General features: G+C 32.3%; 1 pseudogene; it reads right to left on the reverse strand.

Moving 5' to 3' along the window:
- Positions 1-4,534: 4,534 nt before the first annotated feature.
- The window catches only part of LOC120199263, a 30,158-nt pseudogene continuing 14,810 nt past the window's right edge, over positions 4,535-19,882 (reverse strand).

Below are 19,882 nucleotides of genomic sequence, written 5' to 3' on the forward strand. Positions count from 1 at the left end.
GGGAGAGTTATAACACCCTAAAAAAATGGGTTAGTAGCTTTAAGTAAACCTTTTGGGCTTAAAGTGTTATGGTAAACTTTTGGGAAATAATTGGGTTAAGTGTGCTTCAGAATGGGTATAAATTTAGGCCCAAATGATTATAAAAAGGATAATTTTGAATTGGGATCAAACTAAGAACCAAGGGAACAATTTATCCATAGTTTGAAACAAAAGTTGATTCCCTCTAATAGTGTATATGTTACAATTGGGGAAGGCTCTTTTCTTTGTCTTCTTTTTCATCTTTTACTTACTCTCCAAGTTGTTCAAGGTGTGAACTTTGTTATCCCTTTAACCTAGTTTGTGCTTGAATAGGTAAGAACCATATTTTACTCACCTATATCTTCACTTTAAGCCTTTAATCTTGAGGTATAGTCATGGTGGCTATGATGGGATTTTAGATGAGTTTTGTGTTTTAAAGTTAGAGAGTTCTTCCAATTTATTTCTAAGGTTTAGAAAACATGTTTCTTCTCAGATCAAGTGTGTAAGTAAGTTAGTAATCCACCTCATTGCTTTTGGTTAGTGAGAGAAGTTAAAGAAAGATCCAAGGAAAAGAACAAAGAGAAGTTGGTGCTTGAGTGATCTTGTGAACATTTTCCCAGCAGCTATAAGTAAGGTAACACACACTTAACTCACATCTACCACCTGTAGATCATTATACGTAATTTGCTTTCTTGTATGTATTCTATGAAATATTTGGGTGCATTTGGGTTTATGACGTGAACTTGGGTATTTGATGTTATTCATTCATAAAGTATTGACCTTTTATGATCCTTTAGACCCACATTAGATTTAAATAAAAAGTATAGACCTAGGGATTGTCTTAGGAGTGTTTTAAAAGGTCTTACTCGTGTGAAATAGGGTTTTTTAGGTTTAAGGCATTGGTATTATATGAACAGAACCAACACTATTAATTGATATGCTAAAAACAAGGGGTTTTATATATTGGTATCGATACCCTATTTTAGAGGTATCGGTACTAATAGTAAGGTATCAATACTCGATGTCTAGCATCAATACTAGGAGACTTTTGTGAATTCAAGTGACCTAAATTGATATTGGTACTCAGGGCAATACTGATACCATAAGGTGAGGTATCGATACTCTAACTAAGGACATTGATACTAGGGTATTTTTACGAACATTGAATATAGGTTAGTATTGATACTCCAAATAGGGGCATCAATACCGAGAAATGTTTCAAATTCCAGTGAGCCAAAATGGTACCGATACTCAGAGCAGTATTGATACCATAGTGAGAATTAGTACCGATGCTACACGAATCAGTACTGATACTTTAGAGACAGCAATAGTTGTAAACCTTATTAAAGACTAAGGGTTCGAAGGGTAGATTAAGTACAATTATGATACCTTACTAAAAGTTTACAAGTGGAACATTAATTTTGTATCAAAACGTAAGATTAGTATAAGTAAGATTCGATAAGACTTATTTCTTTGCTTAATACTCGGAAAAACAATAAGGACACCCGAGACACTTGAATTTTTTACGATCATCTAATGAATATGTATAAGATATCTAGATATACTCCCATCAGTGCTAAGGCACTTTAGTATTAGTACAAATGCACTTCCATATCAGTGCAAATGCACTTTAATACTAGTGCCAATGCACTTTAATACTAGTGCCAATGCACTTTCGTTAGTAGTTGGCAATGCCACTATATATACATACACACACATATTATTTCACTTGTGTTTGATATTTTTCTATGGCTTATACTTGACGCATTTTGGTTGCCTCAGAACTATACTTGCTAGCATACACCTTTGTTGAATGCATTTAGTATAGTTGCATTATTTGTGTGGCACTAAGTGCGTAGCTAAGCATTCAGAATTTGTTTCTATTCGCAGGTCAATAGATGCCAATTGAGGAGCTTATTTGAAAAGCGTCATAATTCTCAAATAAATATTTCTTATTCTCAAATGAAATAAATGAAATAAAATGTAATAAATAGAAGAAGGGTCAGCCCGAAGGGACTGCGGAGCTTCCAATGTTGAATTGTTTTGATCCTGTTTGAAAAGGAAAAAATAAAGAAAAGAGGAGGGTGATGAAATCAAAAGAAAAAAAGATTTCAAAGATGATGAAAAAGTAATAAAACAAGTTAAATCTTTAAAAGAAAATTAATAAGCTGAAAATAGCCTCAAATTCCAATTGATCATCGAAAGAGATTTTACTAAGGATACATGTCGGTTGCAATCTACAAGGCTCATCCCATGTAACTTACTTTTCTCTCCGGTAAACCAATATTCCCAAGTCAATCTTTGGAATTCAATAAATACTTGGACTAATCATGGATATCTTCGTTAGTACCAATACATCTTTAAGCACTGAAAAGCCCATGCTCTTATTATGGTGTCTTAATGAGAGTCAAATTCGATCTTGATTCACCTTAGCAGACCATCGGTAAGTTTGTTCATAGGAAGCTGAATTACAACCAATTGATTCTTCCTCCCAAACTGTAAATCCAAACAACATTCAAAAAAACGTAAACTTTTTAAAATAAAAGTGTAAAGAATTTTAAAGATAAGGTCGATTTAGAGTTTAGAAAATCAAGAACGTAATCCAAATATGTTAACTGCTTTTCAATTCTCACAAACATAATTGAGGGCCTTTGGCTAATAAAAAGTTTTTTTAAGAATGATAGAAATCATACTTAGCATTTTTTGAAAGAAAGTAAAAAAAACTAAAGTAAAAGAAAGAAAAAGAAATTTAATATAAACTCGAAAGGATTTTATAAAATCAAAAAGAAAATGCACATTTTCAAGTTTCACCCTAAGGGGGTATTTACAACTTAGAGAAATTACAAGAGATAAACTTCCTAAAGATAAAAGAAATATTTGGAATAAAATATCCTAAAAATAATCAAAAGTTAAATCCATAATATTTGTTTCAAATTCAAACTTAATCCCTAAATGATTTTCACTCGTCTCCCTTTTAGATAATGTTGACTGGACTACCTTCTAGAACTTATTGCTGACTAGACTGCCATAATCTGGCACAGCAGAAATAATCATGCCATATGGCATGCTCATGATTCCAAAAAATAAATAAAAAAAACTAAAAAAGTCACTCCTTTTAACGTTTTTTTAGAAAATAAGATCTTGCATGAAAATAAGCAAAAATAAACCATATCAATAACATCAAATGAATAAAGAGGAATAATTATCAATAAAATATATGCAAATCTAACCACTCATCAAATTCCCCTCATGTATTCAATGCTTGCCCTTAAGTATGCTTCAATCAAACATATTAAAAATTTTGTTTACCTTTCTTCGTCTTGCACTGTATCTAAGAAAACCATCCAATTCAAGTTCACAACAATTATCCAAATTGAAACCAAGTGAAGGCACATATATGATAAAGTTAAGAAAAATCATGACATCTCATTAATTTATCAATCTCAATACAACAAGTCTCAACACCCTCACAAGGATTCACTCATGATATTACCATAGGCCTGTAAAAAATCAAGTTTCCACCACTAAAAATGAACAAGATGCAATAATTAAAGGATCTTTAAAAAGGGTTGTATGGGGCTTAGGGAAAGGTAGGGAAAAAGACAAAAATATGGGTTTTATGAACAAAAAAAGAGGAATGCATATAATAAGTTCAATTCCACAAAATAAAAAAGGTAAGTAATGTAATCAACTAAATGTAACAAACATCAAACAATTTTTTTGTTCGAACCATAAAAGTTTTTTTCAAACTTGGTTTTTCCTTTTTTTTTTCTCTTTTTTTAAATTTTTTCTCTATTCGAACATATTTTCTTTTTTTGTTTGAACCTATTTTTTTGTGGATCATGAACATACATCAGGTAAATCATTCTCTTGTCCTGGCAACGGCAGAAAAGAGAGATACATAAGAAGGCTCAGGGTTTAAAAATGTGGTAAAAACAAAGAAGGGAAAAGGCTCAAAAATGGCTAACTAGGGGAATGAATGGGTAGGAAATTTTCTTGGGTAGAGAAGTGGGTAAATCCTAAGTGCCCCTATCATGTTAAAGCATTGAGTTCAATATGCTATCTTAATATGCATTTAATCACAAGTTCTAGAATATCAATGTAAAGTTTGGCACACTCAACCAAACAGATGATAAAAAATGTAATAATTGCTCATTTAAGCTCAAATCTCACAAGAAATTTGCATTGAGTCAATTGCATTTAAATAAATAAATTCATGGGATATTAAAAAATGTTAAAGAGAATACTAATAATGTCATTCACTATCATGTATCCTAATTCAAATAAAAGCGTGAACAAAACTCACAAAGCATTCAAGAATATTCAGCTAGACTTAGGATGTTCAACAAAAAATTTCAACATATTCAACCAAAACATACTCAATTCCAAACATATAAATAACTAAGGGAAATTTTGAATTAACTCTCTATCCCCATCACTTAAATTTTATTGTCCCAATACAAAAATTAAAGTACAAGAGAAGGAATAAAGATACTCCCCATATTTAACGACGACCTCAGTCGCACCCTCCGAGAGAGGTGCTCGGGCGGAGGTAAGAGAGGATCTTGGTTATATTGGCCTCGATCATTTGGAGACGGCTATGGAGTTTACCCATTTCTGTGTGCATATCTAGGCGAGGTACTTTCGGTGCCAATTTTGGTGCATTCCGATGGATAAAGAATCCTTCTCCTCGAAGGGTCATAATGCCAGAAGAAACGAAATACGGTGCAATAGAGGTTCCAACAAGCAATCCCATCATGTCTAAGCACTGCTCATCTAAGACATCCATAGAAAATGCATAAGTGTATTGTGTAACATCATAATTATATATACAAGAAGCAAGATGGGTAATTTAAGGTCCGAGAATAAGAGGATTGTTAGATCGGATAACGATCTCGAAAGCTCGGGCAAACCAAAAGCCCAAGTTTACCTTCCTACCAGTTAACATACATCATACAAAGAAAAGTTCAACCTTGCTCAGGGAAGAATAAGAATAGTTTCTTCCTCAGTAATTATAAGCCAAAGATTGGTGTATGTAACACAATGTCGAATAATGAATATGGAGAGCTTTATTTGTACGGGCCTTGAAGGGTTGATCAACCAAACCGATAAGTTTCGTATAAGCGGAACTCACATCAAGGTCCTATGGTATCTCAAGAAAAGCAATTAGATTATCATGATTCTTGACATTCGACACAAATCCAATAGCAAGATTCAACTTAGAAATAGACATGCAAAAATAATGTACACATAATTGGAAAGAAACAACATCAGGAGATAGTACATTAATAAAATGATGTTGTGAAAAAGTAAATGTAGCATAAAATTTAAAACAAGTTCATAAAATGTGCCACATTTAATTTGAGAATATAACATCCAACCAATGGTAGCATCTCTTAAATGTAATGTTTCTAAAGTCTGAATCGGGATATACTTACATGTCAACACTCGATTTTTCGTCCCATTATTATTATTATTATTATTATTATTATTATTATTATTATTATTATTATTATTATTATAAACACATTTTTTTCTGCAGGCCTAAGTCTAAAAAAACGTGGCCCAATTACATAACCCAAAACTCAGAGCCCAGAGACAGATCTAGCCCCGGTTCGACCTGACCTAAGACACATTTTGAAGCCTAAACTTGTTAGGATTTTCCATCTTTAGCTCCAGTCGCCTCCTCATCTCAGTCGTCGAATCTGGACCCATCCAACGGTCCAGATCAAGCAAGCTATTGCCACCGTTTTACCCACTCCCCATTCACCGTCGTTGCCACCAATTGAAGGCCCTGCAAGTGTCAAAAATCCAGGATCAATACACCAAGCAACCACAAACCAAATCAACATGAAAATCACAAATCATTTCCATTTTACAATCGTTTTGTTTCAGCAGAAAAACGACAAAGCAAAAAAATAAAACAAAATATGTAAATCGGGGCATATAAAGCCCTGAGCAAATCTGTAACAGGGCTAAAGGCTCCTTTCAAAATAAATCAATAAAAAGGAAAAAAAAAGTAGAAAGTTTTTGGCAAGGTATATATTTTTTATGTTTACAGTTTCGAAACAAGAAAAATAGCAAGGTAACCATCTCGCATTTAATAAAATTGTAACCTAGGGAGTTGAGTAGTTTACATGAGTCACCGGTTCGTCTTAGCGGCAGTCGGAACGCGAGGGAGTCGGGGAGTCGAAGGGTGTTATCGGGGTTCTTAGGGACGTTTAATTGGTTTTTTCAGCTAGGAGGGGTGTCTAGGGTTATATATCTAGATTCGGGGGTCATTTTGGGTGAGTTTGGGATTTTCGGCCACCGTGTGTGGTGGTCAAAGCTTCGGCCGGACGGCGACCAAATGAGGATTAGAGTGGTCGACAGTTGGCCGGTCGATTTGCTGAGAGAGAAAAAAGAAGGTTTTTTTAGAAAACTCAGATGAAATGAAAAAAAAGGATTTAATTGGTATATATGGAGTAAGTTAGGGGAAATTGCACTTAGATCCCCCTAACTTACGCGTGATTTTACAGAAAGGTCATCGAAGAGGACCTTTTTCATAATTTACCCTTTTATATTCATGCTTTAAAATTTTGGTTTAATCACAGTTTAGTCTATTTTTAGAGTGGTTTTCATGTTAGTTACCTGTAAGGACTATTTTTTATAATTTACCCATTTTATACGTGATATTTATTTTTGATATATTTTGTTTAGCCCATGTATGTTAGTTTTGTTTTACATTTTAATCATGTGTAGTGATTATTTAATTTTTAAAAAAATAGTTAGGGACCAATTTAGTAATTTGCAAAAATTTTACATGTTTGTACTTCTAACCCGAATATATGTTTACATGTTTGTAAAATAGTAAATTTTAGGCTAAAATTTGGAAAATTTGCGAAATAACCCCTGTATTTTTACATGTTTGTACTTCAAATCCGAATATATGTTTTTATTTATTTTAATACGGCCGTAAAATTTTAATTTAGCCCGTGTTTTATTTATTTTTCATTCCTTGTAATTTTAGCATTTAGTATTGAAACTGTTTATTTTAGTCACTTGTATATTTTATTTTGTTTTAATTTTAGCATGATTGTTTGATTATTTATGTTTTAGTCCTACTTTTATTTTAATTTTTGCATGTTGTTTGCCTATTAGTTCATTTTAGTCCTAATTAATTTCGCGTGATACCCTCATAAACATCACTTGACTCGAATCAAAATAAATTGACTAAGGGTAATATTCGATCATTTTAATAATGTTGTACAGTGATTGTCTTAACATATAAGAAAGTTCCTTTTGATAATTTTAAAATGAAAGTCTATCCCATTTAGTGACACGAATTAAATCAATTTCACTTTTAAAATTCGGGGATTGAGAAAATAACAATGCTCTTTTAATTAAATTCATCGAGAAAAAACTGTTAGATCGAATCTAAGGTCTCGTCTACTGATATTTAAATAATTGAATATCCTTATTCTCATTAAATATTGGTAAAGTAAATAATTAATTACTTGTTTATTTTGTTTTTATTTTTTTATTTTTGTATGTGTTTTCCGATAGATTTTTAAAACAATAACATTCGAATCGATATTGAGAATAGTAATATATTTTCATTTAGGTCTGACTTATAAATGGTTGCTTTAAGGTATGAGATGTCATTTATTCTCGATTGGACATCATTGGATATTATTGTTTTCACTCGAATCGTTGTTGAATTTTAAGACGAAATATTAATATCTCTTTATTTTAATTGGGGTAAAAATGATTGTTTTAATGCACAAAAGGTCATTTATTCTCGATTGAAAATAATTGGAGATGTTCTTACTTTCAATAACACCTAGACTATAACAGGTTCTTCTTGACAAGCTTAAGAAATTGAATTTGTATACCCAGAATGTAATCATATATGTATACAATAAAGCTTGAGATATCCCTCTAGAGCAATTGGTTAAACGCCCAGGCTTTATGGATATGATTCAGCTAGCCCGATAAAGGAGATTATAATATATATATATATATATATATATATATATATATATATATATAATAAAGTTGAATTCAGCTAGCTAAGTAATGGAAAATTAAATCAAATTTATTAAATAAGGAGTTTCGGTATAGATGGACTAAGGGAGTTAAGGAACACCAGTTATAGTCAATTTCACACGAGCACTCGAGAATTTCATTTTTAGATCGATATTTCTGCATTGTCTTTCTTAGAGGAGTCTAAAAAGCTTGAACAAATGGAAGATTTCAGAGAATTAAAATGGGAGTGTTCCATAAAGTCTAGCAATTGAATATGCTAGTTGCTTCATTTTGTCTGCATCCACTTAATATACCAAGATGAGAAAGAAGGGAATGTCACAAGGTTCACACGGGCGTATAAACAAATGATGATGTCTCAATGGTCGAAACCTTAGAAACTAGGAAGCCAACCTGAAGCCAACTCATCAATTTTGATACTTGTCAAAGAGCTATGACTTTGAAATATTAAAGAGATGTTAATTCTTTTGATATTCTGTGAACTCAAGTTTATGATTTGATTCAATTGTGAGCTTGAATTAAGGGGCAATATTTTACAAAAAAAATTCATTCTTTGATTTCTAAAATAAAAGAAATGAGAAAAACATTTTCAAACAGGACAGTCTCAAATGCGAAAGGTCCTTGAAGCATGTGAGGCTCATTCTACCTCTATTGGACAAAATGAATAAGTGATGTCAGAATAATGAAGCACTCCACAATCTTAAGAGCAAATGGTCCAAGAGATCAGAAGGACTAGAGGGTAAAACTTGTAACACTTCCTCATGACGTTGTCGGTAACCCATCGAGAAGTAAATGATCACCTTGTTCGAAATGGGCACATATCCAAGCGTATAGTAAAAAGGCAAGAATGTGACCAGTCAAGGATGAATTTTGGCACCCAAGTAGGGAGAAGCCATGAAAGTACCCACTTCGGGGCATGACCTGTAACACCCATAACCCGTATAATTATACCTATACAGATTATAGATGTCACTCGAATTTCTAAAACCATTTCCACTTCAAAAGTGATTTAAAATTAATTTTCTTTAAAATGGTAAATGATATTATAAAAATATCATATCATATGAATTATAATTCTTTATAAAAAAAATTAGGACAAAATACATATTTATGAACAGTATCGTGTACCGATGCATAAAAACTTCGAATAAAAAATGTGTATCGATGCACTGTGCAGTGCATCGATGTACTACTACAGTATTGCTACAGTAACTGCTATAGTAATTTCAGCAAAATATATAAAACTCATAAAATTACCATTTTGTTTCCAAATTTGTTCAACAAAAAAATTTGAACATTATTAATTACATGCCACTATCTAAGTCAACATTACATCTTAGGATGTCTTACTGATATTGAAATATACTCCTTGATGATTGATGTCGCTTTAAAGTCTTTATTCCACTACTAGCTTTTTACCTACACATGAACATCATCACACGCTAAGTATATACTTAGTGAGACAATTTAAAATAATAAATAGTGCAATACAATTCATGCATGAATTTAAAAGTCAAAAACAAATGCCATAAGATCATTTTACATGCCTATCCAATATTTTACCATGATCAAAATGATATAAAAATTTCTTACGATTTATCCCATAAGCTTATAAGCTTATTTTACCAATATACTTGCCATTATTCCATAAGCTCATAAGTTTATTTACAGGCTTACCATTTATTAAGCAATAAACCATAACCTAAAGCATTGTATGAGGAACTCGGAATAGGAGTCAAATATTGCACCGAAGTGCTAAGGTCGAGCATCGCTCACCTAATGATGCACCGTAGTGCTAAGGTCGGGTTTTACCCACCTGACGTGTATTATGTATCTTATTTGACACTATAGTACTACTTATTTCTACAGCTGCTAAACTCTATGGCATGCCATTAATACCACTGATCCACAATAACATACTTCGGCATATACTCAATTTTATTTGATTCATCCATGGCAAAGTATATTATCATAATTTAACAATGGGGCAGTTTATACCCAAAATCATTCATAGTAAAATATCATATTTTTCATAATCAATGCATTCTGATTTTATACCGTGACATTTCAATGTCATGTCAAAGTTATAAAAATGACATTTATCATGCTGATATAAACAAGGTCGACTTATCGCAAGTCTTCCTAATGATGTATACAACATCCATGTATAATGTCATGCATGTATTGCACTCACCTTGATACTTTATAATTTCCAAATATTTGTGCCTCACTATTGTCCACAATAAACCCACTTGACTTGCTTCAATCGCAAATCAATCATAATCTGTATAATTCACAAATTTATAATGATAAATATGTTAGTATTGTACTAACATAAACATATCCCAAAATAACTCCATAATATACTTGGAAATCATTATCTATCAAAATACTTATCTCTTAATAATTCCTTTTAACATTGGAAAACAACTTTTTCAATTTACACAAAATGATCCTTCACCATTTAATCACTTAGCTTCTTAATACCAAAAATTCCAACATTGAAATTATTACCATTCAAATTCTTTTACAAAGGCATAATTACATTTAAGTACCCCAACTATGTGAATGTTGTACTTAAATCACCAATTTTTTCAAACTTCCAAAATAGTCATATTTCACATCTAACACTCATTTCAATTCCAAAAAAGTATTTTCCAGTGTAGTACATCAACTATTAGACAGTTATACAACCATTCACAACTTTTTCTAAAATTATGAATTGATCCCTTAACTTTTTGAAAATTACAAAATGGTCTTCAATTTTTTTTAAGGCCTGTAGAATACTTTCTACATCAAATCCAGACCTTATATAATTTTTCCATAATTTTTTCTCATCCTTTAAGAGGAAGGCCTAATGGTTTAAAGATCAAAACTAGGTTTTCCATGATTTTGCTCGATTTTGATTCGATTCAAGCATGAAATAACTTTCAATCAACCTTATAACATTTCTACAATCAAATCCTTAATTAACTCTCATAAAAACACAAATTTCTCCAACTTATGATTTGGCCGAATTTTGAAGAATTAATTCTAGGAAGATTGAACATGTTATAACCATCAACCAAGCTTGAAAATGAATCTACAACCTCTAAATCATCAAGATTTATCATCAATTTCATGATCCCTTATATGAACACAAACCCTTAGATTTGGGATCTTTGAAATCCAGCAAGAATAGAAGAAATATTGGTACCAAATGATAGCGTTTTTCGCTTAGATCACTTTCTTATCTCACGACATAACTCCAATTCCAAAGGAATTAGCTTAAAATTAAAAATAAAATATTTTCTTACCTTCAAGCTTTCTCGCATGAAGATGCTGGAGAAGATGAACATTTAGCATGATATTTTAGATTCATACCATGCTTATCATCTTTTAAAAACATTATTTAAATAATTAACTTGAGAAAATAGCAATATACCCTTAATATAACTTCATAATTACCATAAAACTTAGATACTTATCCTTATCATCATCCAAATCAGATAAATATCAGCCTTATCATCTTTCAATAGTCAAAGATGAACAAATTAATTTTCCACTTTACCTTTTTACCCTTGTAATTTCCAAAAATTATAATTCAATCACTTTAATCAAACAGTTCAAAATAAACATGGAATTAAACCATTAAATATTATTTTCCAAAATTTTAAAAATGTGAAAATAATATTTTTATTTTCTTATTTTCGTGACTCATTTGTAATTTTCCAAAATTACATTTTGGTCCCATAACTTTTCAAAGTTTATACTTTGGTCACCAAACTTTACCAAATTATAATTTGGTAACTAAATAAATTCATTATGGAATAACATTATTTTTGGTAAAATCACTACTTAATTCCTTAAACTTTTCCAAATTTTCTACTTTGACCATCAAACTTTCAAAATTTGCATTTTCCCCATTATCTAAATTTTTGGGGTATTACATTACCAAGAACCCATATCATGTTGAGATAACCAATTTCAGACCAAGAAAACATTGAGAATGAGTCTCACAACTTGAAGTGTCAGAGGTAGACCATGAATTTGAGCAAAGCTTACCAGATGAAAGGTAAAGAAGACACAAAGACAAGATGATTTGGCAGATCTTCAGAAATTACAAGCTGCTACACCGATATCTGAGTAAACCCTAGAGAAGTGTGATCAAGGGAAAGAAGACATGTTTCTCCACTTTGGAGTCAATATAAAATTGAATCAACATTTGTGCATGCATGAGAACATCATTTGCATAAAAGAAAATGCATTACATTGCATTCGTATTTCACACATAAACATATGGTTTTTAAATATCTTCCAATGAAAGTAGAAGTTTCATGATATCAAAATCCCAACAAATGAAATATAGAATTCAAACCTCAAATATAACGAATCATATTTAGGGATGTAGAGTTTAGGGAGGCAAACTCTCATACTCAGTGGCTGCAAGATAAGTTTCCACAAGAAAAAATTGATTTTCAAATATTATCTTGAAATCCAAATCTTAAGTATGATTTTTCAATTTTTCAAACATTTACTAACAAGTTATAATGTTTAATTTGCATATTTGATATTCCATGAGTGACAGTGGAACAAGTCTGCCTCAATTCAATCTTTCCTGAGTGATAACGGAATGGATAACATCCTCAGATCTGATATTCCCTCCAGAAGAAGCGTAACATATCCCTCTCTTCCAAGATTTGATATACCATGAGTGACAGTGGAACAAGTCTGCACCGATTCAATATTCCCTGAGTGACAGAGGAATAGATCAACTCCCTCATATCTGATATTCCCTTCAGAAAAAGCGGAATAGATCATTTTCTTCCAAGATTTGATATTCCCTGAGTGACAGCAGAATAAGTCTGTCTGGATTCAATCATCCTTGAGTGACAGTGGAATGGCTCAACATCCCCAGATCTGATATTTCCTCTAGAAAAAGCAGAACAGATCCCTCTCTTCCAAGATTTTTTATTCCCTGAGTAACAGCGGAACAAGACTGCCCAATTCAATCTTCCCTAAGTGACAGCTGAATGGATCAACATCCCTAGATCTGATATTCCCTCTAGAAGAAGTGTAACATATCACTCTCTTTCAAGATTTGATATTCCCTGAGTGATAGCGGAACAAGTCTACCCTGATTCAATCTTCTCTGAGTGACAGCGGAATGGATCAACATCCCCAGATCTAATATTCCCTGAGTGACAGCGGAATATATCCCTTACAATATTTCAAACCATGAAATTGACCGGACAAAAAATGCATTGTCTCTTCCTCTTTGCCCTATTCTTGTTCACAGAAGAATGAGCAAAGAGGGGCAGCTGTCGACACTTAATTTTACGTACAATTATTATTATTATTATTATTATTATTATTATTATTATTATTATTACATTTTTCTGCAGGTCTAAGTCCAAAAAACAAGCTTGACCCAATTATATAACCCAAAACCAGGAGCCCAAAGACAGATCCAACCCCGGTTCTACCCAACCTGAGATACGTTTTGAAGCCCAACCCTATTAAGGTTTTCCATCTTAGCTCCAGTCACCTCCTCATCTCAGCCGTCGGATCTGGAAACGATCTAGATCGAGTAAGTTGTTGTCACCGTTTCACCCACTCCCCAGCCACCACTATAACCACCAATCGAAGGTCGTGTAAGTATCAGAAATCTAGGATCAACACACCAAACAACTACATACCAAATCAACACGTAAATCAAAAAATCATTTCCATTTTGCAATCATTTCATTTCAGTAGAAAAACAAAAAAAAAAAAAGAAAACAAAATATGTAAATCGAGGCTTATAAAGCCCCGAGAAAATCTGTAACAGAGCGAGAGGCTCCTTTCGAAAGAAATCAATAAAAAGAAAAGAAAGTAGAAAGCTTTTGGCAAGGTATATATTTTTTTTATGTTTACAGTTTTGAAACAAGAAAAATAGCAAGGCAACCATCTCGCATGTAACAAACTCATAACCTAGGAAGTCGAGTAGTTTACCAGAGTCACCGGTTCGTCTTAGCAGCGGTCGTAACGCGAGGGAGCCAGGGAGTCGAGGGGTGTTATCAGGGTTCTTAGGGACGTTTGGGTGGTTTTTAGGCTAAGAGGGGTGTCTACGGTTGTAGATCTAGATTCGGAGGTCATTTTTTATGAGTTTGGGTTTTCAACCACCGTGTGCGGTGATCGGAGCGTCGACCAGTCGACGGCCGGACGAGGATTAAGATGGCCGGTAGCGGGTAGGCCAATTTGTTGAGAGAGAAAAAAAGAAGGTTTTTTTAGAAAACTCAGATGAAATAAAAAGAGGATTTAGTTGGTATATATAGAATAAGTTAGGGAGAAATTAAACTTAGATCCCCAAACTTACGCGCGCTTTTACAGAAAGGTCACCGGAGAAGACCTTTTTCATAATTTACCCTTTTATATTCATGCTTTACAAATTTTGGTTTAATCACAGTTTAGTCCCCTACTTTTAGCGTGTTTTTTCATATTTGTCACATGTAGGGATTGTTTTGTAATTTACCCATTTTATGTATGATATTTATTTTTAGGGATATTTTTTGTTTAGCCTCAGTATGTTTAGCGTGTTTTTACATTTTAATCATGTGTAGTGATTGTTTAATTTTTTAAAAAAATATTTAGGGATCGATTTAGTAATTTTACTTTTATTCATTCGAATATGTAAAATTTAGGGTAAAAATTTGGAATATTTTCGAAATAACCCCTGTATTTTTGCATGTTTGTACTTCAAACCCGAATATATGTTTTTATTTATTTTATTGTGGCCATAAAATTTTAATTTATTTTAATTTAACCCGTGTTTTTTTATTCCTTGTAATTTTAACATTTAGTATGGAAATTGTTTATTTTAGTCACTTGTATATTTTATTTTATTTCAATTTTGGCATGATAGTTTGATTATTTATGTTTTAGTCCTACTTTTATTTTATTTTAATTTTTGCATGTTGATTGCATATTAGTTCATTTTAGTCCTAAGCATCACTTGACTCGAATCAAAATAAATTGACTAAGGGTAATATTCTATCATTTTAATATTTTCGTAAAGTCACAATGTTCTTTTAATTAAATCGATTTCATTTTGAAAATTCGAAGATTAAGAAAATTACAATGTTCTTTTAATTAAATTTATCGAGAAAAGATTGTTCGATCGAATCTAAGGTATCTTCTTGAGATATTTAAATAATTGAACATCCTTATTCTCATTAAATATTGGTAAAGTAAATAATTAATTACTTGTTTATTATGCTTTTATTTGTTTTATTTTTGCATGTGTTTTCCGATAGATTTTCAAAACAATAACATTCGAATCTATATTGAGAATGGTAATATCTTTTTTATTTCGGTCTGAGTGATAAATGGTTGCTTTAAGGTATGAGAAGTCATTTATTCTCGATTGGAAATCATTGGAAATTATTGTTTTCACTCGAATCGTTGTTAAATTTTAAGACAAAATAGTAATATATCTTTATTTCAATTGGGATAATAAATGATTGTTTTAATGCACAAAAAGTCATTTATTCTCAATTTGAAATAATTAGATATTATCATTTTCACTCTTAAAATTATTTTGGGTGTTATTATTTTGAACTTAATAGTGATATTTAGAATAAAATTTTAATATTTCTTTATTTCGATTGGAGTAAGAATCAATTGCTTCAAGGTATGAGAGATAAATTCTTCTTGATATGAAATGATTAAATATTATTATCTTTCATCAAGAATATTAAAGAACGCTATTTTAGGGGATATTAAATTAAAATATACTCGAACTTGTAAATTTTATTGCAAAGACAATTAATTAATTGACTAGGTATCGATTTAGGGCGTTTTGGGGGTGTTAATCGTTCCCGGCACGTAACCAACTCCTGAACTCGAATTTTGGTAACACATACCACAAGTTTATCGTTTTAATTAAAATTGATATTTTATTAAAATGGCAAATCTGTTAAGACCGTCTGCGAACCCCATGGCGCAACGGAAACAAAACTCGACGGTCTCACCAGCGATCCAAGTATGAAAAAACGAAATTGAGAGGAAGAGATGCGAATACTTATAGCGGGTTCCTGAAAACAACAAGAACAGTAGTGAATACTGGTGGTGTAGATCGATTCGAATCAAAAGCCTCAACGAAATCACGTCTCGGCCTCTACTCAGTTCACCTGATTGAGAGCAATATTTACTTTCCCCAAAACTATTTTGCAAGAAAACGACTGAAGGGTTTGTGTGTGTGTTGCAAAAATGGCTGCTAGACCTAACACACCCTTTTATATCTATTACCCTAACATCTTAGGGTTTTTAAAGTTGTTTTGAATTAATAAATAAAAAATTATTTAATTAATTCAACTTAAATATACATTAAAGACTTATAATCAGAATTACAATCTTTAATGTTTACTTAAAACATTTATTTAATTATTCTGAATTATATATATATCAATTAAAAGAGTTGTAATATAAATTAAATTCTTTTAATACTTACTTAATATATTCAGGATAATTAAATTCATATGTATAACAATATACATATCTTAACTTTAGATATATTTTAGTAACGTACAACAAATTGTACAACTTTGCTCATTTCAATCCTAGGGTGTGACCCTGTAGGTTATTGTAACATTAGTAGTAATTATTAGAACAATTCTAAAATTACATACAACGAGTAACATCTAGCAATATATCATTGTCACCTAAGTTACAAGAAAATATTATTCGACGTATCATCTTGGTGATTAACTCTTTTATGTATTACATCCTTATGTCCTTTATATCTAGAATAGGCACGAGTCTTGGAATAGTCACACTTGTAAAGCCCATCTATTGTTTCTTGATATCTAGAGTAGACTTTAATTAACAAATAGTTTGTGATATCTCATATCAACTTATTCGAGCATGGCCATACGTTTCTAGTCTCACTCAATCAAGTGGCCTGTGATATATTTCCTATTATGTAGAAAGGAAAAATCTTATCTTAATCATACACACCCACTACATATATTGAGATATATTCAATACCAGTCTTTATAGAGCAACCAGTTACGGAGCTTGTTTAACTGCATCAAAACATACAACAATGTATGTTGGGATAGTATTGTTCTCAAGTCTGAGGATCATACATATAGTTATCACCATGAGAAATGTTATGATTGTCACATAATAATCCAAGACATATGCTCATGGTGGGTCAATCCAATACATTGTTCTCTAACAATATAATCATGTATCAATTCTGACATCTCTATGTCAATGACAACTCATTGTCATCAATCAATAACATGTTAGTCTTAAGTGTATTATTATTATTCTGCCCATAATAGTACTTGACTAGGGATCTTTTAATAATAACAATTATGTCATTACATGGACTTTATTATCTTTCAGTTTATGTTAAACACATATATATAACTGAAAATAATAGCGGCAATGCCTTTATTCAATAAAATCGGTAAATAAAAGTATTATTACAATCATCATATGATTGGTCTTTGGGCATACTCTAACAATCTCCCACTAGGACTAAGACCAATCACTCACATATCTAATATTGAGTGACTCAGTGTGACGATCATGCCTCTGCTGTGTAAGAGGCTTCGTCAAGGGATCAGCAATGTTGTCATCCATGTGTACTCTACATATTTCCACATCTCCTCGATCAATGATCTCTCGAATGAGATGAAAGCGCCTAAGAATATGTTTGGATCGTTGATGAGATATGGGTTCCTTTGCTTGTGCAATGGCTCCATTATTGTCACAACGGAGTTCTATAGCATATGATATGTTGGGAACAACCCCTAATTCCATTATAAATTTCTTGATCTAAACAGCCTCTTTTGCTGCTTCACTGGTTGCAATGTATTCAGCCTCTGTTGTAGAATCAGCTACTGTGTCTTGCTTTGAACCTTTCCAGCTCACAGCACTTCCATTAAGATAAAACACAAAACCCGGTTGCGATCGTGAGTCATCCTTGTTAGTTTGGAAGCTGGCATCAATATAACCTTTTATACAAAGCTCTTCATCCCCTCCATAGACAAGAAATTTATCTTTAGTTCTTCTTAAGTACTTAAGGATATTTTTAATCGTAACTCAATGATTTTCACCAGGGTTCACTTGATACCGACTCATCATGCTTAAAGCATATGATACATCTGGTCGAGTACATATCATGGCATACATAATATAACCAATAGCCGAAGCATATGGAATCTTATTCATCCGTTCTCTTTCTTGTGGAGTTGAAGGACACATTTCCTTCGAAAGAGAAATGCCATGTCTCATAGGCAAAAATCCTTTCTTGGATTCTTCCATACTAAACGTTTTCAGCACTTTGTCTATATATGTACTTTGACTTAGACCTAAAAGTCATCTTGATCTATCTCTATAGATCTTAACTCCTAAGATATACGCTGACTCACCCAATTCTTTCATAGAAAAACAACTACTTAACCAAGTCTTAACAGACTATAAAGTAGATATATCATTTCCTATGATGAGTATGTCGCCTACATACAAGATTAGGAAAGAAACAATGCTCCCACTAGCCTTCTTATAAACACAAGGCTCATCTTCATTTCTGATAAAACCAAACTCTTTGATTGCATCATTGAAACGAAGATACCAGCTTCGAGAAGCTTGCTTTAGTCCATAAATAGACCTTTGTAGCTTAGAAACCTTTCCAATATTTCCTAGAAACACAAAACCTTCTTGTTGTGTCATATACACATCCTCTTTAAGTTTTCCATTAAAAAAGGAGGTTTTGATGTCCATTTGCCATATTTCATAATCATGGAATGCAGATATTGCGAGCAAGATTCAGATGTACTTAAACATAGCTATAGGGGAGAATGTTTCGTCATAGTCTACACCATGAACTTTTCGAAAACTTGTAGCGACTAATCGCCCCTTGTATGTTTGTACATTACCATCTATGTCAGTTTTCTTCTTGAAAACCCATTTACACCCTGTAGGTTTGACCCCTTGAGGTGGTTCAACCAAAGTCCATACTTGGTTTACTGACATGGAATCCATCTCAGATCTCATGGTTTCAAGCCATTTCTAAGAGTTTGGGCTAGACACTTCCTCTTGATAAGTCATGGGCTCATTTTGATCCATAAGAAGAACATTTCCATGTGTTGTAACGAGAAATCCAAATCTCTCAGGTGCACGATGTTCTCTTGTGGATCTACGCAGTGATTGTGTTTCTAAATCTGTTGAATGCTCCTCAACAACTTGTGAAACATGCTCAACTTTAGGCTCATTAATCTGTTGCTCTTGAACTTCTCCAAGTTCAATATTTCTACCCTTCCCTTTCTTTGAGAGAAATTCTCTTTCGAGAAAAACTCATGTTCGAGAAACAAACACTTTGTTCTTGTTAGGGTTAAAGAAATAATATCCCTTAGTTTCTTTAGGATATCTAATAAATATACACGTATGAGATTTAGGTTCGAGCTTTGTAAACATCTAATGTTTTATATAAGCTTCATAACCCCAAATCTTCATAAAATACATACTAGGACATTTCCCAGTCCATATCTCGTATGGTGTCTTTTGAACCGATTTAGATGGAACACGATTTAGTGTGAAAGTAGCTATTTCAAGTGCATGTCCCCAAAAAGAAGTCAAAATATCACTATGACTCATCATCGATCGAACCATGTCTAACAATATTCGATTCTTTCTTTCAGAAACTCCATTCCACTGTGGTGTACCAGGTGGTGTAAGCTGTGAGACAATCTCATATTCTTTTAGGAGTTCATCAAACCCTATGCTTAAGTATTCTACACCTCGATCTAATCTAAGTGCCTTAATACTCTTGCCTAATTGATTTTTTACTTCATTTTTAAATTCCTTA

This window comes from Hibiscus syriacus, unplaced genomic scaffold (genome assembly GCF_006381635.1).
Source record: "Hibiscus syriacus cultivar Baekdansim isolate YM2019G1 unplaced genomic scaffold, ASM638163v2 tig00005406_pilon, whole genome shotgun sequence".
NCBI lineage: Eukaryota > Viridiplantae > Streptophyta > Magnoliopsida > Malvales > Malvaceae > Hibiscus > Hibiscus syriacus.